General features: G+C 40.6%; 1 long non-coding RNA gene across 1 annotated transcript; it reads left to right on the top strand.

Moving 5' to 3' along the window:
- The first annotated feature begins 425 nt into the window (after nucleotides 1-425).
- On the top strand, nucleotides 426-22,194 carry LOC117672373 (uncharacterized). Its single transcript, XR_004593207.2, has 3 exons — nucleotides 426-651; nucleotides 16,229-16,404; nucleotides 21,804-22,194. It is a non-coding gene; the product is annotated as an uncharacterized LOC117672373 (long non-coding RNA).
- The last annotated feature ends 5,395 nt before the right edge of the window (nucleotides 22,195-27,589 follow it).

The raw sequence follows: 27,589 nt of genomic DNA on the forward strand, positions 1-27,589 counted from the left end.
CTGTGTCTTTTTTTTTTTTTTTTTTGGTGCAGCTGACTTCAGCCGCACTGAAAAAGAGACACGGTGGCTTCAGGCATCGCAATAAGAGGGGGTGAGATGCAGGCTGGCAGGGAGCCCAGTGGCGACGGCTCAGCCCTTGCTTGCCTTTCCTGGCAGCCAGCCATGGGAGTAAGGTAAGGTTGCAGCCACAGGATGATGAAAGACACAGTCATGGGGGAGAGAGGGAGGAGATTAAAAGACGAGGCCTCTGAAGGAGGGGAAATGGGGCGATGTGTCACACTTAAGGGAGAGTGGGTGGTGACTGGGTGGAGGCTCTGGGGCAGGGCTGGAGCCAGGGAATGGCGCATTCCCCAACCTGGCTGAGGTGGGCGGCAAGTAGGCAGCAGCTCTGGGGCAAGGCTGGATCAGGGAATGGTGCATTCCCTGATCCAACTGAGGTGGGTGGTGAGTGGGCGGTAGCTCTGAGACAAAGCTGGAGCCAGGTAATGGTGCATTCCCTGACCTGGCTGAGGCTGGCGGTGGCTCCAGGGCCTCAGGGAATGCCATGTCCCTGGACCCCGGACTCCAACCCAAGGTGAAGAGTGAGCAGGCGGCATGCATTACTTATCTTTGGTGAGCTGAGCAGGTGGGCAAGGCGAGTCAACTGGCGAGGTGAGTAGCTGGGCCGTGTGGTGAAGCGAAGGCAACATATATAGGGCTGGAATGGGTGGGGTGAGCATTGTGCAGGCGGGCAGGGTGAGCATCGAGCGGGTGGGCAGGGTGAGTGAGTGGCGACCAGGTGACAGATGGGGGGCGGGGCCAGCCAGAGGTCACTACCAGTTGGGCAACCCAGGTCAAATTTCCCCTACGAATTAGTGCGAACTGGCTGAATACCACTTCAGAACTGGAACAATGAAGTCAAAACATTTAAAACAAACAATCAAGCAGAAATTTTAAAAAGAAAGAATTAAGTTTCTTGATTTTACAGTCATCTGATAACTCTAACTATGCATATTGCTCTTAAAGGAAAAGCTTCTGAGGATATTTAGCTTAAACAATGATTTGAAATGCTGCTTTCTTTGGGATGCATATTAGTTCCTGCATTTCTGCCTTGCTGATAATGCAGTTGCTTTCTTTATTCTTATCTTTCAAACAAGGTGCCTGCTTGCACTCCGAGTCTCCTCTTAACTAGAAAGCATATATCTGTGTCTTGGCAAAACATGATGTTCTCTTTCTTTCTTTTTTTCTTTCTTTTTCTTTTTCTTTTTCTTTTGAGAAACATTCCTGCAGGAAAGATATTTGTTCTTTTGTTAAACAATCAATATCATATTAAGCCAAATTCCTTTTTATCTTTTTCCCTTTCTGCCTTATCTCGGTCTATTGGTTACATGGACAATGGTTATCCACCTTAGGTTAAAAAGAAACAAAAGGGTGAGAAGTGGAGTGGTATAAACATTATTAATTTTTTAAAAATTGCAATCTTAAATTTAAGTTACACAAAACAAAATAAAAGGGAAGTAGAGAACCAGAGGTTTTTTTATGATAGTACTAGGTAATTTGTTTCTAGTTTTGGTCTGATTACATATTGCTTCAAGCTGAGAACTATTATATGAAGAGCCATTTATATGGAGAGATCCTTTTTAAAGAATGAACTGGGAAGGAGATCAAAACTCCCCATCCTGATTAAGTTATTAACTATCACCTTGACTGATAGTTAAAAGGTATGTCAATTCAGTTCAGCCTTCATCTGGGCAACTTTGCAAACCAGCCAGTAGATTTCAGTTAGTTACTACTACTTGATATTAAGATAAACTTTCCTCAGATATCTACATGACCATCCTTTGCCTATGAACTATTTGGAAGAACAAAGCTACTTGTTACAAATGAGCTCCCATATTACTGAGAATCTCTTGCATATTGTCTTTTATAAAAGTTTATTCCATTGCAAATTTAAAAAGCTGTGGAAAATTAAGAAACTAACTAATTACATTAAATCAAACCTTGATTATAGTCTTCAATAAACCAATGTGCTTTTTCAACTATTTTATTATGGCTGGTGGCTGATGTATGTATGTATAATGGTTTGGTTTGGTTTGGTTTGGTTTGGTTTGGGTTGGGTTGGGTTGGGTTGGCTTGGGTTGGGTTGGTTTTTTTTTTTTTTATCATTTTACACAAGGTTTCTTCTGCCACAACTAAGGAGGAGTCCAACAATTAAGAAAGCATTTTTGGAGGAATTGAAAAGAAATCATCCACTCACCATATTTACCCATAAATTTGTTGGGAAACAAAACACTTTAGATGCCATTTGTGCCAACTCTAATAGTGGTCACAGTCACACTTGTACTGCATTCCCATGGTGGGTCATTTGGAAGGGATGAGCTTAAGTTCCTTCCATCAGTAAAGAAAATGAATCTGTAGCAAACTCTTAAGTTCCTACTTCACTGGCCAACTACCATCTTACCTAGGTGTGATTACCCCTCTATATCAAATCAATCAACCTGCCTTCTAGGCAGAATTTCCAAATGTTCTAGATACCTTGTTCAACAAGGCTTCTAAACCAGGCTTCTTTGACATCCATTGATGATCAAACACATTGAAAAGGCATTCAAATATCTCTTCCACCATGCTGAATTTCAAGAAATCCCATCTTAATGAAGACATTCTTCTGTTACAACCTGGGAATCCATTGGAGAGTGAAAGCTCCTGCTTTGGTCTTGTTATGGTTGGTCATACTTTTGTTTCTTTTGCCTTCTGTTATGTTTAATAAATAAGTAAGGGCTTGAAGCAAACACAGAAAATATTCATACATCTTTTCATTAACAAAGAAGCCAGCAAGAAAATTTGCAATTAGATTTGAATGCAAAGACACAACAAATACGCATATTTATTTATATATATATATTTTTAAAATGTTTCATTTTGTAAACAGTAAGGGTCACAAAAGAAACCGAAAGAACCATCCAAATAGTCTACAATATTTGTTTCACTGGTCAAATATTGGAAAAAAACCAAGAACAATATATTCTTAAGAATGTGTGCTCTCTCTGTCTTTCTTAATTCCTATCATGTGCCATTAAATTCATCTGGAATTGTTTGTTCATTCCAATTATAACTACCTAATCAACCATAGACTCATAGTGGTATGCAATAATAATCAACAATAAAACATCCAGACCACACAATCAACAATTCAAAATGCCCATGGTAAAAAATATAGAAGGCAGAAAAACAACAAGAGCAAACTTTACCAATTAACAATAAATGTGCACATAATGATTACTACTATTAATACAAAAGAAGATGATAACATATGAGTCACCAAACACTCTCTGAAAAAGATCTGTATTATTATAACAGATGGATCGAGGCTTAATTCTAAGGGGAGACTATTTTATAGGGCCAGACTACAATACAAAAGCATTATCCTTTGGGTTCAATTCTTTCATTTCAGAAAAGTGGGGTATACTTAGATAAACATGCTGTCTAGAAGCCCAGTGCTACCAGATCCAGACTGCAAAAATCTAGATGACCAGTAAAATGATCCCAATATGCTAGTCCTCTAGAAATTAAAGATTTCCATAAATACAATATGTGAGCTATTAGCATGTCTTAACACCGTGAACATATTAACATATAAATATGAATCAACTCAATACAGCACAGTGTAATTGATTCACTTTAATAAATGCAAACTTTTTTAAAAAAGCCAAAGTTTTACAATTAAAAATATAGAAGAAAGGGTTTTGTTTTTTTTCTCATACTAAATGTGAGCTGGTTTCAGATCTCTTAGCTTTAAAGAATCAGAAGCCTAGTTTTGTTTTGTTTTTAAATGCACATTTCAACTAACAGATTTAAAGATAAAATACACAGAGGGCAAAGGTCTTCAAACATGGAAGGTTTAAGACTTGTGGACCTCATAGCTATGTTGGCTGGAGAATTCTGGGAGTTGAAGTCCACAAGTCTTAAACCTGCCAAGTTTGAAGACCTCTGACATAGGGCAACCTCAATTTCTCATGGTTTCTCAAATTAGGCAAGCCTGTATTCACTTGCCAGTCTTGGACAGAGTCTTTCCCCTGTTTGGGGCATATCAAAGGCAGCTGGAAATTTTTGGAAGAAAAACATTTTCATTTTTGCTTCAGGTTATAACCAGTGGAAGACTTTATGATATCAGTTTCATAATTTGTTCTTTCAGATGTAGCAACCCTATCTGTAGTTTGTTTATGTATTATTTTATTTATTTAATAAAATGTACCTGACTCTGAGCGACTTACAATGAAAACAGAATAAAAATGGTAAAAAAAACAAGCAAAGTTCAAAACTGCAAAAAAAAAAAAAAAAAACCCACACAAAAATAGCAGCCAAGAAAACTTATAACTATTCAAACTAACCATGGTATGGGCTCACCCATACTGTCAGAGCCCCAGGCTTGATAGCAAATCCAGGTTTTTAGTGCCCTATGAAAGACTAACAAGTTTAATTTCTGAAGGGAACATGTCCCATAGGTCAGGGGTCGGCAACCTTAAATACTCAAAGAGCCACAAAGGTCCTACCTGGAAGTCCCCGTTCAATTCTGGAGCTAACCAGAAGTCCGGTTCCCCCATCATAGTCTCCTCCTAGCACGGCATCATTTTTCCTCTGCTGACCGGAAGGTGGTTCCCCCCACCATTAAGTCTCCTAGCACAGCATCCCTTTTCCTCTACCTAACCGAAAGCCCTATCAATCATGGAGCTGACCAGCAACAGGGAGCCGCAGCAGAGGGATGAAAGAGCCACATGCGGCTCCAGAGCCACGGTTGCTTATCCCTGCCATAGGTGATCACTATAACACAGTGATGGCGAACCTTTTAGGCACAGAGTACCCAAACCGGAAGGTGCATGTGTGAGACAGAGCATTGGAAACCCAATGACTAGCTGGCCGGCATGCATACGCATGTCAGAAACCTGACAACCAGCTGTCTGAGCTGGGGTTGTGCCATAGGTTTGCCATCACAGCTATACAGTAGCAGAAAAGACTCACATCTTGGGTTCTCCTGGGTTCCAACAAATAAACATTGTCTCACAGATGAGACCTGGATATGCCAGATTAGTTCCTAAAGCCAAAGCTGTAGCAACAGAAGGTACATTCTTATATACTCTATGTATGCATCTATGTAATAATGCTTTCTTCCTCGAATCCTGATACATAGATAAATAGCAATTCCAGTACACAATTTATTTCCTCTCTTCAGGTGTTCATGGCCCCAGCTTAGGACTTCTGGTCTGCAGAAATCCAGATGACCACTAGATATATTCAGTTTTTACACCCCTATTCATATTATTATTTTCAGGGACCTTAATTTGCAATGCAGGGCATTTTTCCAAATTACTGATTTAACATGCTGTTTTTAAACAAAAGCCTAGCTTGTGTTTCCATGAAGGTACAGAGTTTCACATCTCTTTGAAGGGTATGCAGTATTTGTCCTGTTTCTCCATTGTCCTAGGTCAAATATATAACCTGTCTTTCATCTTCCTCAGTGAAACTAGTCTCGTTGCATTTGTCGTATTATTAATAACATGTCAACTATGAAGACAAGCTATTAAAAGAATGAAAGGAACAACACGAGGGGAATTCTATTGAACTCTATTAGGAAAGATTATACAATGATTAAATTATGATTAAGAAAGGTATGTTATAATAGGATCACACTGGATTTTACAAATGGGCAACCACTATTTATTGAACCTAACAATAAAGTATAGATATTGCCAATTTTGAAAATAATCACTAATGGTTTTTGCCACAATTGTTGATGCACTCAGGAAAGGCAAGCTATAAGACACGGTTGTCAAACTCGCGGCATCACGTTGCCATCATGTGATGTTACATGATGTTTTACCCCTTTGCGGAACTGGGGTGGGTGTGGCCTGCGTGTGACACATCCGGCCTGTGGGCTGTCAGTTTGACACCCCTGCTATAAGACATGTAATTACAGAATGTTAATTACTGCACACCACACATGTGTGCATGCACACACACACACAAACAAAGAAAGAGAGAGACAGAGGCAAAAAAAAGAGAGAGAGAAGTTTGGTGTGAGACAGTTTTCAAAACTGCATTTAAATCATTTTGCAATACATTACAAAGCTAGTTGCTGCTTTTGTTACAATTTATGACAGCATTTCTTTGATTCAACTGAGTGTCTATCCATGATCAGGAATTTCAATTATATTTCATGTCAGTGATCCATTAAGCAAAAGAAAAAGTAACAAATAATATAGCACTCTGGGCATTTATTGCATACTTCTAGATTATTTTTGCGGTCTATAAGACAAACTACCATGTCTTGAAAGAGGTTTTATTTTGCATCTTAATGACCACATTAGCAAAGCACCGGAGAGGAATTACTTCTCTTCAATCAAGGGTCAGATCTAAGCGTGGACTGGAAACTGTTGTGCTGTGGAATAACCTGTATCTGGATTTGGATCAGAGCTGGGTTTCACATAATTTCACCACCGGTTCGTCGTGCACCGAAAATATGAGCGTGTGTGCGGCCTTCCACGCACACGCTTTACTCATGCACATGGCTTGCACTCATGCGCGCAGCTTAGAAAATGTGGCTAAATAGGATGGCATAGCCTCAGGGTGGGTGGGTGGAGGCGCCCACCCGCAGGTCACCACTACCGGTTCGAACCGGCTGAATACCACATCTTTTTTCCTGTGTAGGCAGTTTCAGTTGGTGATGGTAAGATAGGAGACATCTGTAATAGCTCCTCTATGTGGGTTGCTACAGTATTCTTCTCTTTTCCCCTTGCTGTTTAACATTGACATGAATCCACCAGGGGGAGGTCATCTGTCAGTTGAGAGTGATAATATCCAGGCACACATCATCCTCTATCCTATGCTAGACTAATGATGTGGTGAATTGACCAGATGTCTGTTTCTTTTTTCCATGTCAGAAACAGTAAAGTGCTTCTATGGTGAAAGGATTTGCCAGTGACATCACCAATGCCCAGGGGACACCCAATTGGGGGCTCCTTTTGTATCTCCGTGAAGTTGTCCACTGAAGTTATACCCATTAATCTACTTTGTGGTCACCCACTTTCAAACTGTTGGTAGGCAGGAGCTGGAGCATGTGATGGAAGCTCACCCCGTCCCATGGCAGCATCAGGTCTCAAATGCAAGCTTGCCAAATGTCAGCCAGCATTCTAACCTCGGGAGCCACCGTGTTCCTTACTAAGTGTCTGGTATCAGTACAGATATGTATGGATGGGGGAAAATGGACTCAATAGATAGATTTACTCTATCTGCTCTGGGGTGACTATGCATGGTGTAAAACTCCCCTTGAAGGAGCAGTTCTGTAACTTGGAATCCTCTTAGACTGACAGCTAATAATGAATAGGCATGGAGAAGTCCTGGTTAGGGCAGACTTTGTCTAACATAGGCTGATACATCAGTTGTGGCTCTTCCTGCAGAAGGAGGTCCAGGCAACAATGGGTCCTGCCCCTGCTACTTCCTGTTTAGATTACTGAAATGTACCCCATATGGCTTGTCTTTGACAACATTGCTACATTGGTTGAAAGTTTTTGGGTACAGTTCAATGGGCTGTTTTGATTTATATGATTTGTCACCTAAATACATACAAGGCTGACTGTTTCAAGTGCATTCTAGGTATCCAGTGTGCACATCCAGCATTCATGACCGATCCAGAGGGATATGAGGAAGTTTTATTGGTGGTATGTCCCCTGTAAAGCAGTTTCTCACCAGAGATCGAATGATCTCTTGAGTGTAGATGACCTCTGGGCATTAAAAGCATGTCACTAGTTGCCTATTAATAGTAACATGTTAAAACTGTGTAGTATTTATTTATTTGAACTGACGATTTAAAGGAACTTACAATGTTTTTACTCTGTCATTCATTTATTGTTTTGCTAATAATTTGGTTTTATTGTGCTCTGCTCTGAGTATAAAAATGTATTCAGTACATAAATACATCCTCTAGGAAAATACAAAATGATATTTTATGAGGCTTGATAAATCGCCACATTTCGATAAATTTAGGTAAATTGTATTTGTGTGAACAAATGATTACACGCAGCCTTCTTTAAGCACTGAAATGAGTTGCTTGCATGCATGGAAAAGTCTCTGAGGATGGCTTTACAAAACACACTTGACCCTTAATCTGCACTGCTTATAGAATGTGCTTTGTGGCAAACAAATAAATCAGATTATATTTTAGCATGGTCTGTTTCAATTAATATGTTAAGGCAGTGGATTTCCCACAAGACACTGAAACCCAAATAATCAGAGCCCATTTTAGTTTAATCTAGCAAGTTATATAAATATAGGCATTATCAGGCATTTGTGGAATCAAACTAGCACACACCTTAATTGATAAATAAGAAGTCTTTCACTTGCCAGGAGCTCATTTGATCCTGGGTATATTTTCAGCACCTTATATCACGGGTATGTTCACATCGTGCAAATCTGTTCATTTAAGAAACATCCTCAGGTTGAATATATAATAGGGAAGAGAAGCCAGTAACTGGGAGCCCTTTGATTAGAAATATAAAGATCTTCTTGCAAAAGGTCCCAGAATTAATCTATAGTCTATTCTTTGACATAAGAATATAGAATGACAGAGTTGGAAGGGATCTTGAAGGTCTTCTAGTCCAATCCCCTGCTCAAACAGGAGACCCTATACCATTTCAGACAAGTGTTTGGTGAGTCTTTTCTTAAAAGCCTCCAACGATGGGACACCCTCAATTTCTGAAGGCAAGGCATTCCACTGGTTAATTGTTCTCACTGTTAGGAAGTTTCTCCTTAGTTCTAGATTGCTTCTCTCCTTAATTAGTTTCCATCTATTGTTTCTTGTCTTGGCTGTCTGGTGCTTTGGAAAATACGTTGACCCCTTCATCTTTGTGATAGCCCCTCAAATATTGGAACACTGCTATCATGAAAGTAACAAGATGCTTACTTTCCTATGATCACCCGATATGAACTGCAAAAATCCATATAATCACTAGATGGCACAAATAATAGCCATGCTCTGAATATAGAATTGGTAACAGTAATTGAATTGAACTAAGATAATGCAATTTTCATGTCTATAATCAAAGCAGGCCTTAGCATGTTTGTTACTCTTTGCTAAGAGTAATTATTTTCATCAATAACACTTTGTTCTGCTTTGGCTGGAAAGAATAGCATCCAGGATATATTTTTAGTGTATTTTTAGTAGGAAGTTTGTGTCTACAGAATTACCATGGCAACTTTATACTTTTCCCCCCTCCTTACCCCCATTCAGCCAGACACATTAGAATGTTGTGCTCTTGAAGTGACAAGAGCTGAAGGGAATGTGAGGCACCCAGGTGACAGTGTCTCATTTGGAAATAGTCATTGTAGCATAGATGCACAGTGCTTCTCGGCTGACAGGAACAACCTGCCCTTGGAGTGACAGGATCAGAATAGAACATTGCTTCCTAGCATTAATGCCAAAGTTACAGCATGCCTTTTTAATAAGAGCAGATTAAGAGCATTAAAAATGTCTGTGGGGGTATGTATGTGTTGGGCTATGGTGGGGTGGGGGTCATTGCTTAGCACGAGAAAAAAAAAAACAATCTTGAAACCTGTGTTAATGTGGCATTTTTACCACATTCTGAAGTAGCAAATGTGCGACCTCACTGATGGCCATCTGCCAAGCATAAGGCAAGACAAACCCGTCCATGCCACTTTAAGAAAAGCTCTTTTTATTCCTGTGTTGCTACCAGTTTCTGCAGATACGTTTCATGATGCCAGCATGTATCCAATGGAACACAAAATCACGCTGACGAGAAGTCAGTGAGATGCTGCTCTTCTAGTCAAGAAAATGCCATCCATTTCCCTTGCTGTGGGAAGTTCTCGTATATTCCAATTCTTTGTCCTCACTGGGAGAGCTAGAGGTTGCTCATAATTATCAAGAACAAATCACACAAGTCATGAAAAAGCACAACAGCGCAGAAGTGGGTTCCTTTATATTAAATGTCAGGATATCTTCATTAGAGGAATTCTTTTCATCTTTCTTTAAACAATAAACTTTTTTTAAAAAAAACTTTTTTTTTAGAGAATAAAGGCTGGTTGAAGACTTTAAAACACTGTTTGATAAGAAATGGGTATTAGAAGATAAAAGGCCTCTGATTTGCCCTTCTACTTTTAGCAGCCCTCTGAACCTTTAACTGCCAACCAGTCTCAGAATAAACATACAGTCCTAATACTTGGACTAGCATCTCACTGACTCCATCAAAGAGGAGGAAGTTCCTCAGGATAAAGGGAGACACCGGAGGTGAAATCAATGAGGGTGATCTTCCTTTCCAGATTTCATATGGACCTCAGGATCAAAGCCCAAATCACGAGCCTCTGAATCATCTGCACAGGAAGAATACACGTTAAAACCAGCACATACACAAACCACGCCCCCTAGCTCACACCCAGGATCTGTCCCCCTTATAAAACCAAGTCTCTGGACCCCATTTCCTCAGTAACTACTCCCAAAACAAATCTCTTTATTCTTAGGAATAAAATTTAAAATTATGTCTGGATTTCATTTTTTAAAAAATTTGTTCTTGCCCCACCTGGGCTCATGGAACCCCCAGATTATTCTTCTAAAATGGGAAATGTGCTTTGTTTTGGCTCAACACAAGTATTGCCCCCCCCTCAAAAAAAACATTTATTTTTGGATTAAGCAATTGGGGTGAGTCATAGTTCAACAGAAATAAAATTTAGAAACGGGGAGGGGATCAGTGGTGGGTTCCTCCCGGTTCGGTCCGGTTCGGCCGAGCCGGTAGCGGTGACGATATGATGTCATAGAACAGGTTCTCCCTCCCCCCACCCTCCCACCCCCCACATTATTCTTACCTTTTATTTGGTCCCACCCCCAATCTATTGCTGCCTCTGAGTCCCAGCTGATGACTAGAGGGAAAAAAACTGTTTAAACTCTTGCCGCGAGGCTTCAAAGGGCCGTCCTACAGCTGATCAGTGTTAAAAGCAAACAAATGAGTCGGGTCGTAAGTGTGAGGACCTTCCAGAAATGACTCTGACCAGCTAGCCACGCCCACCTAATCACATGACCTCCAAGCCACACCCACAAAATAAGCCACGCCCACAGAACCGGTAGTAAAAAAATTTAGAACCCACCCCTGGAGGGGATGTCATATGATTTTAATATGGAAAGATCTTCCCCATATCTTTTCAGAAGCTTAGTTGTTAGGTATAAGTTGTTACCTTAGTTGCCACCAACTCAATCACCCACTCTTCCCAATGGCTGAAATGCTGCTGTCACTGTCCCAAGCTTATGATACATTGGTGAAATCTTGCCAGTTCTGTCCGGCTCGTGCAAGAAGGTAGCGCCGGTGGTATGTGGTTCGGCGAACTGGTAGCAGCAGCAGCACGAGGCTCTACCCACCCACCGGGACATTGTTACTTCCTGGTTTTTAACCCTCTGTGCAAAGCCTTCTGCTCATGTGCAGAGGGTCAAAAATCGGACATGGTGATGGCGCTCGCACTTCCGAACTGGTAGGGAAGGTAAGTAGATTTCACCCCTGCTATGATATAACAGTCCTACTTTCCCTGTAAATTTATTTTTCTTCTCTTTGGCACTGCCAATGGCAAGGCACATCCAACCATACCCATCATTTTCTTAGGCATTAATGATGCCCTTGTCTCTTGTTTCTCTTCCCACAATATTTCTGCCTGGAACATCCATGTCTTAGGCCCATAGCTAGACAAAACATCTATATCTTAGATCCATATCCTGGCCAAGCATACATGTTCTAGCATGTACAAAAATTGACCCAAGTTAACTGTTCTGCGCACAAAATGGGGCATGCAGAAAATATTTCATAAATTCCTTCTATTTGAAAAATAAGCAGTCAAAGTTTATGAACCAATCCCCATTTATAATAAATTCAGAGGTGCTATTTCAGCCTTCTCCAAATATGGGTCCTTTATAGCATGCAGCATTATTTATTTACATATTACTTTTCTTTCAAAATGTGCAGAACACGTTAAATAAGAACTTTCAGAGAGACTTCATTTACGTGATACCATGAAAACATGACTGTCTGTTTTTCTGACAGAATTTCTCTATTTCTTGGTTGAGCCTATTTCATGACTATAACTGACCTGCTATTTGATCAGTTTCTACTCAAGCTTGCATTGTGTTACAACCTACCAAGAAAATGAAACCAAAACATACAGTGATTTAATGTGTAATTATGCAATTAATTGCATAATTAATGCAGAGTTGATTACAGAAGAAGTGAAGTGATAAGGATATGAACAGAGGGCATCATTCCTGCCACAGGGTTAAGTCTAGGTTTGAATCCTTCACCAGTCCCCTTTCACTAGCTACATGAAACTACTGGGTGATGTGATGTGATTCGGTGGCATCTAGATCCTTGGAGCCTCCAGGCTCTGATCAGCACCTAAATGGCATTATTTTTCCAACCAGGGGTGGAGATGTTTTATTTAGTTCCACCTGAATACTTGTGATACTCTATCCTAGGCCACCAAATGGGCCAAAATGTAATAGCTTGTTATCCATATAAATGGAAAATTAAAATCTGATCTGCACACTGGATAGGTTCTTTCCCCCCAAAAATTACCAAATAATACATTCAGTAATTGAATACTTGACAATAATTATAAAGCAATGGAGAGAAAGCATGTGTGTGTGTGTACTTGCACACATACAGTTTAAAGAAGGCTGAAGGTAATCATTTTATGAGTATAATAACATGGATTTTAATAAACTTTTAGAGTTTATACTATGAAATTCACCCTTCGTAAACTCTTGGCAGAGAGAAAGACAGAAATTGGCTTCATTCACTGAGAGGATCTCTGCTTGCTTTCTCCTTTCCATTTTTTTTAAAAATCTATTTCTATCATTTCTATTGTATTTTAAAAACTGAGATTCTCTCTGCTTGGTTTCTTAAGACTATTTATAATGTCAATGAGCAGTCATATGGCCAGTGATACCCATTTGTTAGTGGGTATCTGTAGTTGATTTAATTAGCTTTGTCTACTCTGGATAAATGGTCTTCCTGTAACATACCAGACATTCTCCCTTATACTTCATGTTATATTTGAGAGCCAGGTTGTATAGTTGTTGAGGTGTCATACGAGGATCAAGTAGACCCAGGTTTAAGTACATTTTCAGCAATGGAAGCTCAGAGGATGACAGAGGGCTTGTCACTTTCTCTTTCACCTTAATTGACCTCACTTTGTTGTTGTGGTGGAGAAAACTGGAGAAAGGATGTGTGCCTTTAAATTCTTAGAAGAAAGACAGGCTATTAAATAAAGCAGGACTGTCAAACTCGCGGCCCATGGGCCGGATGCATCACGCACTGGCCACACCCATGCCAGGTTTGTTGTTATTGTTGTTAGTTGTAAAGTCATGTCCGACCCATCGTGACCCCATGGACAACGTTCCTCTGGGTCTCCCTGTCCTCTACCACCCTCTGGAGTCCATTTAAGCTAATGCCTACTTCTGCAGTGACTACATCCAGCTACCTGGTTCTGTCATCCCCTTCTTCTTTTGCCCTCAATCTTTCACACCTGGTTTAGCGAAGGAGAAAAAAGTTGTAATATGTCACATGATGACGACGTGATGACACAAGTTTGACACCCCTGAAATAAACAAACCAGGTGCCAATGAGATGAAAGGAAAACTTTGAGAAAGAGATGTCTTCTCCAAAGATATTAATGATTGGTTATCTATCTATCTATCTATCTATCTATCTATCTATCTATCTATCTATCTATCTTCATCATCATCCAAGTTTCAGTTATTCATAATTGTCAGCAGCCGTGCTTCTGAAAATAAGTTTGTCTTCCCATGAAAAGTTAAAGGTGCTAATGTTTTCCTTTTACACTCTCACATAGAAGCTATAATAAACTGATACATAAATAATAGTATCACATTAATATATTTGCTGCTTACATCATTCCATTGTGTGCTGTGTGAATATGAGCAGTGGTGTATTTCAATTTTTTTTACTACCAGTTCTATGCGTGTGGCTTGGTGAGCATGACATGGCTTGGTGAGAATGGCTTGGTGGGTGTGGCAGGGGAAGGATACAGTAAAATCTCCATTCCTATCCCACTCCAGGGGAAGGATACTGTAAAATCTTCATTCCCTCCCAAATCCAGGAGAAGGTTACTGCAAAATCCCCATTTCCTTCCTTCAGTTGGGACTTGGGAGGCAGAGAATAGATGGGGGCGGGACCAGTCAGAATTTTTACTACCGATTCTCCAAACTACTCAAAGTTTCTGCTACAGAACCTGCTGAAACCCACCTCTGAATATGAGGAGACTGCAATACGCAGCGGTGTGTCAATAGTTTATTTCTATTGGAAGAAGAGAGAGAGAGAGAGAGAGAGGGAGGGAGGGTTATTATTTACCAAAACTTGAAAACTAATGACGTGTCAACAAAACAATATTATTGATGCATCTTGCTGGAAACCAACTTAAACAAAAATCATCTATCAAGTCTAAGCGCCAAAGGACTGACACGGCAAAGAGAAACTACTTGCCAGAAGCAATAGCACAGTTTTCATATGGAAATTAAATATATTTTTGTAGGGAGATATAGAAACAGCTTTCCTCAGCTATTTTGTTTTTGGTTTATTCATATATGAATATATCCTGATGACTTTTACAGTAGAAGATTCAAGACTCTCTTAAGTCTTACCCTGTTGAGGGTACAGTGTGGCTCGTATAAATATTTACAAAATCATAACAAGCAGAGCTACCAGATAGGGGCTGAAACGTTTTGCATTAGATAGCATTGTTTCAATCAATTGTGCATAGACCTGCAACTTAATGGTATATTTATTATATGTTTAGTTTGATCACATATGTAACCCGTTAAGGTAATACTGCAAGCTTTTTCTCCTACTGCCACACAGACACAATATACGTATTTCAATTCTTACAGGTATGTTAACCTTGAGCTGTCTTAAAAATCTCTCAAACAGAGCTGTTTTCAATATGTCGTATCAGTATAAAACAACCAGATTAAGAAATATGGGCCTCATTCTGTCTTGACAATTAGTTTTGTATTTTTCCCAGTCTTTCTCCTCCCAGCTTATGGAATAGAAATGTTTTTGTTTTCCCCAAGAGGAAAAGAAACTAAAAACCTCAGTTTCAGTGAGTTTAGTGACCTTAAAAAGAAAAGCATCTTTTTAAAGCATCTTTTTAGCACAGCAGAATAAAATGATAACATTATAGCCTCATCTTTTTTTACTTTTACATATCTAACATATACTATCAATTTCTAATGACCTTAATTAATCAGTGAAACCAAAAGTCATTGTTTCATTTTTTTTCCCCATCTCATGCACAAAATCCAGAAGCAAAGAGAAACAAAGTTAGATGTATTCTTTTCTGTGATTACAACAGTTAATTTAGTCATCTCTGCTAGTTCCATCAGCTTTTCTAGTTATTTATCAATTGTGGGAATTAGAGCATCTTTCCATTTTTATGCATAAAGCATTCTTGTTCTTGCCATATAGCAATAGCACTTAATCTTATATCCCACTTTACAGTGCTTTACAGTCCTCTCTAAGCAGTTTACAGAGTCAGCATATTACCCCCAACAATCAATCAGACATCAATAGGTTAAATATATAATAGAACAAAAGCTTGATTTAATCAATGGAAACCCATCCTGTCCTAGAATTGCCTTTAGTTTCTTGATTTTTTTTTTTTAAACTGTACAATATTTAAATTGTGGAATGAGAATCATTCTTACTATATTGAATATGAAATTGATAAAGGAATGGCATTTGCAGATAAACTTTGAAAACTGCTAATTCCCTTTTGGGGAAGCAGTTCTCTAAGGCCAAAATACCAAGAATATACAAGCCTCTTTTCTTTTTACGGAATGCATATTGATAAGAGTTTCTATAGTTTACTCAGAAATGCTATCTTTGCATGTTTTATAGTGAAAGGAATGAATTATATTCTACATGACCTGCAGTCTAAATCCAGTGCAAACCCTTTAAGGAACCTTGATGCTAATACATGCATGTTAATAGATATATTCAGTCAATTAGTTGGTGGGTGCTTTATTACACTATTAGAAGTTTGAAAACAAAATGTCCCCCCCCCCCCACAGAAGTAAGCGGTCCTGAAGTAACACTATAAATGAAGTTCAGGCACAGATGGAACTGCAGTATTGCATTATAGTTATATTTCTCATTTCTTTTATTTTTCTCCTCTCTCTCTCTTTTCTTAGACTCAGAAATCAAATTTCGGCTGAAAAGTGCTTTTCCAAGCAAGATTCATTTTGAATTTCTTTGCCCCAATATGAAGCAATATACTGCCAATATACAGAACAGTAAGAGGAAAACATAACTTCGGAAAGAAAATTTATTGTGCAGCACAAAAGTAAAAACTTGTGCCATAGGCCAGGTACAGCTTCTAAACTTTTCTCATAACAATTTAAAATCCAGATGTTGATCTAAAAGAACAAAGGATACTTATTGATGTTGCGATTATTTTGATTATGTTTATAGTAGATGCCACAAAATTACCTTAGACTGTTTCTTCTTTGTCTGTCATTTAGAGTAAATCCCTTGTCTTGGTTATGGCCTATGTTCAGATGTCTGTGCTACTATGTAAGCCTGCCCTGTTTGAGTCATACTGAACCTTGTAGTACCACAGTGGCTATTGTGTTCCTAATATAATGAAGATTATTCATGGACTGGCGTACTTAAGGATGTCATGTTTTGGCATAGTTTATTATAGGAACATAGTAAGCAGGCTTGCAGTGAGTCAGACTATTGGTCTATTCAGCCTCAAATTATTAACATTAAACCACTGAAAATTTCAAGGATTGTCCCTGAGATCATTAGGAAATGGGACACTATTCCAGAGCACTGGTCCTCCTTGAACTACATCTCCTTCTTACTGTTGTGGCCTGCCAGTGGCCTGCCAGCAGCCTGCGCAGATTGTTGTTGATCCCAATGACGAGGAGGCTGGTGTGGTGTCACACCAGCAGCCTGTGCAGCCGGCGCTCAAGTCAGACAGCGAGGAGGCTGAAGAAGATGTGGTGCCAGAGGCAAGGATTCAGCCAGGGCCTTCAGAACCTCCAGAGGCTCCTTTAAGTGAAGAGGATGAAGTGGAGGAGCCTCTTCTCAATGCACGAGCATGCAGAGCTGCCAAAAGGCAGGAGTGGTTACTCAGGAGGAGGTCTCCTCGAGAGTAAGGCTTGTGGCTAATTGGCCTCTCCCTTAGCCTATTTAAGTTTGCCCACAGCTTGTAAAAAGCTGCAGGAAACAACGTTCATTCGCTGATCATTGAGTTTGGATTTTCTCTGCAAACCTAGCTTCTGGGCTTTCTGCCAACTGTGATAAGACTCTATCTTATCTGTGGAATTTCTGATAGGTTGTTAAGAACATTTTATTAACAGCCTGCATTTGCAAAAGACTGTGTTTTGAAGTAAACTGAGTTTTGTTCAGAGCTTGTGTGTGCTACATTCTTTGGGATCCGTAGCTGGGGCAGAACACTTACTGTTAATTATGAATGAAATTAGAGAGTCCGTCTCTATTCCAAACTCTATTTCAAAACAAGGAAATAAATTTAAAGCATTGGATATTTATATTACAAGTTATATATTTGTAATTTATATATTTGTGGATATTTATATTACAAGTAAAAAAGGTGTTGAGACTCTAGAAAGAGTGCAGAGAAGAGCAACAAAGATGATTAGGGGACTGGAGGCTAAAACATGAAGAACGGTTGCAGGAACTGGGTATGTCTAGTTTGATGAAGAGAAGGACTAGGGGAGACATGATAGCAGTGTTCCAATATCTCAGGGGTTGCCACAAAGAAGAGGGAATCCAACTATTCTTCAAAGCACCTGAGGGTAGAATAAGAAGCAATGGGTGGAAACTAATCAAGGAGAGAAGCAATTTAGAAGTAAGGAGAAATTTCCTGACAGTTAGAACAATTAATAAGTGGAACAACTTGCCTGCAGAAGTTGTGAATGCTCCAACACTGGAAATTTTTAAGAAGATGTTGGATAACCATTTGTCTGAAGTGGTGTCGGGTTTCCTGCCTGGGCAGGGGGTTGGACTAGAAGATGTCCAAGGTCCCTTCCAACTCTGTTATTCTATTCTATTCTATTCTATTCTATTCTATTCTATTCTATTCTATTCTATTCTATTCTATTCTATTATTTGATTCTAAGTTTGTTCTATGCAAACTTAGTTAGCATCACTTCCTTGGAAGATACATCCAGCATTCATCACATGGTGTTATTTCTGGATTGTTTTCTTTTTAAAAAAAAGGTTATCTGAGTCCTAAAATTGACAGGTAGTATAATTTATGCACAATGTGATTGTGTGCGTGCATTTGCCCACTTGACTATTTCAAACAGGATGAAAAAGGAAACAGAAAAGATGTTTCATTAGTTTTATTACTAAGCAATGTACATTATCTGGAAATTTTGTAAAGATTAGGAACAATAACAAGAATAACAATAAAGAATGGTGATTCCAGATTAAAAAGCTAGTTCAAAAATAATAATATAAATTTAATATTATTAAAAATCCAACCAAACGTTATTGTGAAATCCAACCAAACGTTATTGTGAAATGCTATTCAGTATTAAAAACTGTATCATATACCAGTTTGGTGGCTTCTATCCTTTCTTTTAGGAAAACCATTATTAGAATTTGTTGATAAAGATAACAGCTAGAAGGAAATTTTGCCAGCAGAATTGTTGGCATTTATTCATCCAGTCTGCTGTACTTCATATCCAGCGGGAACAGAAAAAAAGATTTGTAACAGGCACTGATAAAGCTGTATGTAGATCTCATTAATATTATTATCAACCTGTAAAGGATTCAACCTGTAAAGGATTCTGTGGTGGATATTTCTGTGAATGGGACTTCTTACAAGTAAAATATATTGAAAATTGGTAGAATAAAAAAAATATTGCCAAATACTGATTGTCATTGTATGTCAATCATAAAATATGAACTATGGGGCGGGGGGGGGAAATCAATATTTGATATTGAGAATTATTTTTAGACATGTAACAAACAAAAAAAGAGGTGGCTAATCTTAGGTGTTTTAATATGGCTGTACACCGCCCTGAGTCCTTTGGGAGAAGGACGGTATAGAAGTCTAATAAAACTAAACTAAAGTAAAGTTAGGCACTACTGTCATGGAAGGATTGTCTATATAGGAAGTTAAAAAAGTTAAGATGATGGTCATGAGCATTCAGCACTCCTTTTTATATGCTTTTTAAAAACAGGATGAAACTTCAATTCTGTAGCTGCAACCACCACCAATCAATCAGAATAGAGCTCGAAGGGAACTTCAAGGTCTTTTAGTCCAACCCCCTGCCCAACCATTTCAGACAGGTGACTGTCCTGTCTCATCTTAAAAACGTCCAGTGATAAAGCACCCACAACTTCTCTCGTCAAGCTGTTCCACTGGTTAATTGTCCTCACTGTTAGGAAGTTTCTCCTTAATTCCAGGTTGCTTCTCTCCTTGATTAGTTTCCATCTATTATTTCTTGTCCTGCCCTCTGGTGCTTTGGAAAATAAGTTGGCACCCCTCCTCTCTGTGGCAGACCTCAAATACTGGAATTCTGCTATCATGTCCTCCCTGGTCCTTCTTTTCTCTAGACTTGACTAGACCACCATCTTGATTTAAAAGGGAGATACTTCTCCTATCACCACCGCCTCATGTTTTGTGGACACTTCTGTGTCTGAGCCTGCTAAAAGTTGCAGTTTGTACAATCCAAGTGAATTTGCCATCCTGGTTTATAAGAATAGAGAAAGCATTTTTGTGGTTTCAATTTAACAATCTAGATTATTATTGATTGAAGATAGCCTATGCAAGCTCTGTCTTATTCTTGACTCTTCTTCAATTGAGAATTTAGATATGCTTCATCATAATTATTACACTGGCTGCATTGCTATAAATCTTCCCAAATACAGTGTGAATTACAGCAACATGGTTGAAACTACCTAGTACGTGGGATAGATCAAGATAGAATAGAATAGAATAGAATAGAATAGAATAGAATAGAATAGAATAGAATAGAATAGAATAGAATAGAATTTTATTGGCCAAGTGTGATTGGACACACAAGGAATTTGTCTTGGTGCATATGCTCTCAGTGTACATAAAAGAAAATATATTCTAAAAAAGAAGAAGAAGAAGAAGATAGAAATATTATGTGCTGTACAAAGTTCCCTATTGAACATTTCCTATGGATTAAACATTGACTCCAGTGACACTATTTTATCTATTTTATGAAATGTCCTTGTCTCAAGATTGTTCACATTTGCTATAATGTTAAGTATGGCCATCTTTCCATACAATAACTCAGGAACCCTGGTGATATTCAGCATTGAAAGTCTCTCATCTTTCAGATAGCTGGTGGAAGGGATATTTCAAATCTTGCCACTAGATGGCAGTGTGCATGCTTTTGTGCGAATGTTTTTGAGTGGTCTTTGTAAACTACAAGATAGCTTTAAAACTGACCAGGATTATCTCTCAATGGCAACTTGCCCTTAAAGGTTAGCCAGAGGACACTAAAGAATATTATGTAGAAACTGCAGTGTAATGTAACAAAGAATGTAAAAATAAAAACACAAATATTCAGCTGCACAGCAGTCAATATGTTGCACTGCCTTCTCTTCTGTAATGCCTGTCTGCTTTTGAGTATACACTTAGATACAAGATAAACAGGTTGGACAGATTTTTCTCGGACTATCACATTTCTGTTAACCCTGATTTAGCTTTCTATGATATTATATCTCTGATTTAAACCTCAGCCTAAGAAAGCATTTTTCGTGTATGGTACTAAGCTAATGTTGCTGGAGAAATGAGCATATTTATTACAACAGTTATATTTTTGAAATGAGAAACTGGAACATTTTGGGGCAAACCCAATGTCCACCCCCAAACCTCTGTAAGGCTTTCCTCTTAGCAGAGTGGATCGCCTTGTAGACGTTTCTTCCTTTCTTAAACAAATAGATCATAGGTTGCCTAATACAGTCAAGATATCCAAGAATTCAAACAAATTAAAGTAAAGGAACATTAGAATAAGAATAGAATAGAATAGAATAGAATAGAATAGAATAGAATAGAATAGAATAGAATAGAATAGAATAGAATAGAATTTTTTATTGGCCAAGTGTGATTGGACACACAAGGAATTTGTCTTGGTCCATATGCTCTCAGTGTACATAAAGAGAAAAGATACATTTTTCAAGAATCATAAGGTACAACACTTAATGATAGTCATAGGGTACAAATACGCAATCAGGAAACAATATCAATATAAATCGTAAGGATACAAGCAACAAAATTAAAGTCATACAATCATAAATGGAAGGAGATGGGTGGTGGGAACAATGAGAAGATTAATAGTAGTGCAGACTTAGTAAATAGTTTGACAGTGTTGAGGGAATTATTTGTTTAGCAGGCTGGCCCCAGAGTGGGGTGGGAATGGGGTTTTTGCAGTATCCTTCCCCTGGAGTGGGGAGGGAATGGAGATTTTGCAGTATCCTTCCCCTGCCACATCCACTAAGCCACGCCCACAGAACCGGTAGTAAAAATATTTGGATTTCACCACTGATTTGAGCTGCTTTATCGCATCTGATATTATAGGTGAGACAGACAAGCAGAATTGTATTTTGTCAGCCACTCAATTATAAAAATAAAAAAAAAAGGCAATACTGGAAGCACATGATGTTCTACAAGCTCAGCCTGGAGAGAAAAAATCTTATTATGCAAGAATAATAATTGTACAACATTTAAAACTTATTTATGTTATTCTTTGTTAGATTCATCTGCCCAAAAGCATAGTCTGAAATACCAACCAAGCAAAGGAAAAATGTGGAGCCATATTAAAAACCAGAAGATATAATAATTATAAATCCCAAGTAACAAAATTTATAACATAACATCTGGGCTTGCCTTGAGCTTAAAAGACTTGCTGCCCTAAACTCTGATCATTGCCAGCAGTTTCCTCTGTGAATTGGAGCTTCAAAAAAAACTGCCATTTGATCCAGTTGGAAACAGAAAGAAAGAAAGTGTGCTGCACCAATGCTTGCTTGTTTTGCTACCTGCAAAAGGACTAGCCTTCTCACAGACCCATTTGCACAGGACTGCATCCTTTTCTGAGATCTGAAGCTTGCTGCCTGGATACAATAAAGTCATTCTATTATGAATATATTACATTTGTTTCATTGTTTGTTTTATGGACATAGATAAGTGTCAGTGGTGGGTTCCTCCCGGTTTGGCCTGATTTGGCAAAACTGGTAGCGGGGACGATATGACGTCACCGAACTGGTTCTCTTTGTTTGGGAGCTGGGCCCTCCTGCCCCCCGCCCCCCGCCCCCCATTATTCTTACCTTTTATTTGGCCCCACCCCCAATCTATTGCTGCCTACCGAGTCCCAGCTATCGGCTAGAAGGAGAAAACTGTTTAAACTCTTGCCACGGGGCTTCAAAGGGCCGCCCTAAAGCTGATCAGTGTTAAAAGGCAATGCGGTGGTAGACCAGTGCGCTCGAAAAACAAATGAGTAGATTGGTGCCTCCAAAAACAAATGGGTAGACCGGTGCCTCCAAAAACAAATGGGTAGACCGGTGCCTCCAAAAACAAATGGGTAGACCAGTGCCTCCAAAAACAAATGGGTAGACCAGTGCCTCCAAAAACAAATAAGTAAACCGGTACAGCTCTGCAAGCAGTTAAAAGCCTGGTAGACCAGTATCTCTGCTAAATCCTAAAGAATTGTCACATGACCATCAAGCCATGGCCACAAAATAAGCTGCGCCACAGAACTGGTAGTAAAATATTTTAGAACCCATCCCTGATAAGTGTGTTGGAGAGGATGTGTGGGAAGAGACCGCTCGCTTGTTGTGGCCAGATGTTAGAAGGCGATTCAGGAAAATGGGTCAGGGAACAGGGCATAGAAGTTAGCCTAGAGCAGGGGTCTCAAACTTGCATTGTCACATTGTCATCATGTGATGTATCACAACTTTTTTCCCCCTTCGCTAAAACAGAGGTGGACATGGCCAGTGTATGACACATCCGGCCCGTGGGTCACCAGTTTGACACCCCTGGCCTAGAGTAAACACTGAAGTAACCAGTGACAGCAGAAGACATGTTGATAATCTTGAACAAAATTGTTGGATGGAAAATGGAGAGTGGGTAGTGGCTTATTTTCTTTTCATGTGGCAGCCTGAACAAATCAATTCAGGTGACAGCAGTGGTAAACCTTCTAAATGAAAGACCTGCTTTGTAATGTTACAATAGTTGCAGATAAAACTTTTTATTCACTTGGATTTTAATCTTGGATGAAAATTGACATGTATCACAGAGACCCCATCTGACAGAAAAATAGGGAAAGTCTTCTCTCCCAGGTTTATCTGCCAATTATGGTATTATAATGTAAGATTGGAGGGGCAGACTCTGCCAATCTGAGTCCACATTGTTTTATTTGGGCTATCAGAAGAGATTAGGAATAATAATCTATCTAATCTTGGGTGCTTTTTTGGATCATCCTGGGATTCTGGTGCTGAGAGGTTTTAAATTCCATGCTTTGCCTACTCAGGAGCAATTTCAGACTTTGTAGTGATTATGAACTATTGATGTTGCTGGAAGAAATATCTGGTTCAGTTCCAAGCTGGGAGAAAGACACTGGAAACATGTAGGCTGATTGGAAAGATGGTTTAATGATGAAGCAGAACCACATGGGTTTGAGGTCCTGGGCAGTTGAACACATGGTGTTGAGAATGAGGGGCTTTTATACCTTCTCTTGGGCTTTGTGATCTTATTATGGAGGGGGGTGCGGACCTGGCAGGAATTACGGAGACCTGGTTGGGCCAGGAGGGGGGGTTCCTCTCGTTGAAATGTGTCCACCAGGTTTCCGAGCATTTCATCAGCCAAGGGCTCAGGGAGGGGTGAGGGAGTGGCGGCGATTATCAGGGAAAGTCTTTGTCCGAGGGAGGCCACTGTTCCTCAGATAGCCAGATGTGAGTCCCTTTTTGTGAAGTGGGGTACAGATGGGTTGGCTGACCACGTACCTGGATCCCTGCCATGTGGCGGCAACTCTGCCCGAGCTACTCAACATTATCACCGGAGTGGCGGTGAATACCCCCAGACTTATTGTTATGGGGGATTTCAACTTGCCTTCCGTCGGTGAGGCATCAGAGGTGGCTCGGGAGTTCATGGCTTCCATGATGGCCATGGACCTGACCCAATTAGTTCAAGGCCCCACTCACACCGGGGGACACACTCTGGACTTGATTTTCATCTCTGGTCAGTGGTTGAATGATCTTGGCAGAGGGGATTTAGTCATCAAACCCTTGTCATGGACAGATCATTCTCTCCTTCACTTCCAAGCTGCTTCCCCCCACGCAGGGAGACGGAACCGACCAGATGGTTCCGTCCCAGGCACCTCATGGACCCCGAAAGGTTCCTGACGGAGCTTGGGCCGTTTCCTGAGACCCTGGCACACGACTCGACTGAAGACCTGGTGGTCACCTGGGAAAGTGCAGCTGCCAGAGCTTTGGACCGCGTTGTGCCTTTGTGGCCTCTGACCCGATGCCGATCTCAATTGGCTCCTTGGTTCTCTGAGGAGCTGAGAGAGATGAAGCATCGGAAAAAACGCCTAGAGAGTATTTGGAGGACTAGTCAATCCGATTCTGACCGGACACTGGTGAGGTCTTATATGAAGACCTACCTAGTGGTGATAAAAGAGGCGAAATCTAACCATTTTTCCTCTCTTATCGCATCTGCAGAGAACCGCCCAGCCGCTCTGTTTAGGGTGACCCACTCCCTTCTTCGGGGGGGAGTGCAGGAAGATCCTTTGCAGGGTCGAGCTGAGGATTTTGTGCAATTCCTGCATGATAAAGTCGCTCGGATTCAGGAAGGCTTGGACTCCGACTGGGTGAGTCCAGTGGGGGAGACGGGGGTAGGTCTTGAGAATATTACCTGGGAAGAGTTTGACCCTGTGGCTCTGGGGACATGGACAGGATTCTGGCTAGGCTTAGTGCTGCCACATGTTTATTGGACCCGTGTCCCTCCTGGTTGGTACTGGCCTCCCAGGAGGTTACACGAGGCTGGCTCCAGGGGATTATAAATGCTTCTTTGAGTGAGGGTGCCTTTCCCGCCACCTTGAGAGAGGCGGTGGTGAGGCTCCTCCTCAAGAAGCCTTCCCTGGACCCGACTGTACTAGCAAACTACCGTCCGGTCTCCAACCTTCATTTTGTGGTGAAGGTTGTTGAGAGTGTGGTGGCACGACAGCTTCCCCAGCACCTGGATGAAGCTGTCTATCTAGACCCGAACCAGTCGGGCTTCAGGCAGGGGTACAGCACAGAAACGACATTGGTCGCATTGGTGGATGATCTCTGGAGGGCTCGGGACAGGGATTGCTCCTCTGTCCTAGTCCTATTAGATTTCTCAGCAGCTTTTGATATCATCGACCATGGTATCATGCTGCAGCGGTTAAGGGGGTTAGGAATAGGAGGCACCGTGTTGCGGTGGTTGTCCTCCTTCCTCTCTGACCGCTCGCAGTTTGTGTTGGCAGGGGGGCAAAGGTCGACCTTGAGGCACCTCGCTTGGGGAGTGCCACAAGGGTCGGTCCTCTCACCCCTTCTTTTTAACATTTATGTGAAGCCGCTGGGTGAGATCTGGTTTTGGGGTGAGAGTCCATCAGTACGCTGATGACACTCAGGTGTACATCTCCACCCCAGACCACCCCAATGATGCCCTTGATGTGATGTCCCACTGCCTGGAGGCCGTGTGGGTCTGGATGGGGAGAAATAGGCTCAGGCTAAACCCTTCCAAGACCGAGTGGCTGTGGCTCCCGGCGTCCCAGTATAGTCAGCTGGTGCCATCGCTGACTATTGGGAGTGAATCTTTGCCCCCCACCGAGAGGGCTCGAAATCTGTGTCCTCCTGGATGCACGGCTGTCTTTAGAAGAGCATATGACGGCCTTGGCCAGGGGGGCTTTTTATCAGGTTCACCTGGTACGCCAGTTGCAGCCCTTTCTGGATTGGGACCACTTGCGCATGGTCACTCATGCCCTTGTCACGTCATGTCTGGACTACTGCAATGCTCTCTACATGGGGCTCCCCTTGAAGAGCACTCGGAGGCTCCAACTGGTCCAGAATGCGGCCACGCGGGTGGTTATGGGTGCGACTCATTGCGCCTGTGTGACACCTCTCCTGCGTGAACTGCACTGGCTCCCAGTGGTCTTCTGGGTGTGATTCAAGGTGTTGGTTACCACCTTTAAAGCACTCCATGGCTTAGGACCCGGGTACTTGCGAGACCGACTTCTGCCACCAATAGCCTCCCACCGGCCAGTCCGCTCACACAGAGAGGGACTCCTCAGGGTGCTGTCGGCCAAGCAATGTCAGCTGGCGACACCCAGGGGGAGAGCCTTCTCTGTGGGAGCTCCTGCCCTTTGGAACGAACTGCCCCTGGAAATACAAAAGATCTCCAACTTCCGTGTGTTTCGCTGTGCCCTTAAGACCCTACTGTTTCGCCAGGCAGAGCTAACTATGTAATTATTTTAAATTGGGAGTTTTAAATTGGGGGTTTTAATCCGGGCCAAAATTGTGTAACATTTTAATAATTTTAAATTTTGATATTTGTATATTTTTTGTTTTAAAATGGCTGTACACCACCCTGAGTCCTTCGGGAGAGGGGCGGTATAGAAATAAAATCATTATTATTATTATTATTATTATTATTATTATTATTATTATTATTATTATTATTATTATTATTATTATTTGAACTTCCTGTTCCTATTCAAGAACATGTATTCTATTGGCTGTTGTTGGGGTCCTAACTGGCTCTATAGGTTGTCTGAGTTAAATTTGGTTGAAGCCTGGAGGGCGATGCAATGTCCCCAGGAGATTGTGCAATGTAGTGAGCTCTGCTAGATGATAGAGAGCAGGGGTGAAATACTCCCAGTTCGGACTGGATTGGCCGATCCGTTAGTAATGGCAGTAGGTAGTTCAGAGAACCGGTAGCAAAAATCCCTGGGCCCCCCACCCATGCCCACCTAATTGCCCGGTCGCCCATTTTCCCGCTTGGCCACTTGCTGCTTCTTTCCGGCTTACTCGCTTTTCCGGCCTTGCTTTGCCTGCTGCAATCCCTGCAATCAATTGCATCAGCTAGCAACTGAATCTGCCTGCCTGCAATCAATCTCATCAGTGAACAGCTGAATCTGCCTGCCTTGTGCTTTCAATTGGGCAAGTAACTGGGGGTTTTTTTGGGAGGGGGGGACTTTAAAAAAAATAATTAATTGGGGTTTTTTTAGGATTTTTTTTTTTTTTTTTTAGGCATAGCAATTTAAAGTTAAGGAAGTTTTAAATTTAGTTGCTTTTATCTAAAAATATTAATAAAATAATAAAATAAAATAAAATAAAATATTTGTGCAGCTTTCTGAGATTTGGTGTGTTACTGTAGTGTTTCACTCTAATTAAACAAACACAAAAATCTCATAAAGCTGTAGGTGGCATTTCGTGTGGAAAAAGTGTGAAACTTGTTTTTGAACTTTTTGTGGCTGTGTGAGGTTCCTACTTGTTGCAGGGACCATTTTGGGTCACGTGCA

The sequence above is a fragment of the Pantherophis guttatus genome, chromosome 3 (genome assembly GCF_059756535.1).
Source record: "Pantherophis guttatus breed Tessera chromosome 3, ASM5975653v1, whole genome shotgun sequence".
Taxonomy (NCBI): domain Eukaryota; kingdom Metazoa; phylum Chordata; class Lepidosauria; order Squamata; family Colubridae; genus Pantherophis; species Pantherophis guttatus.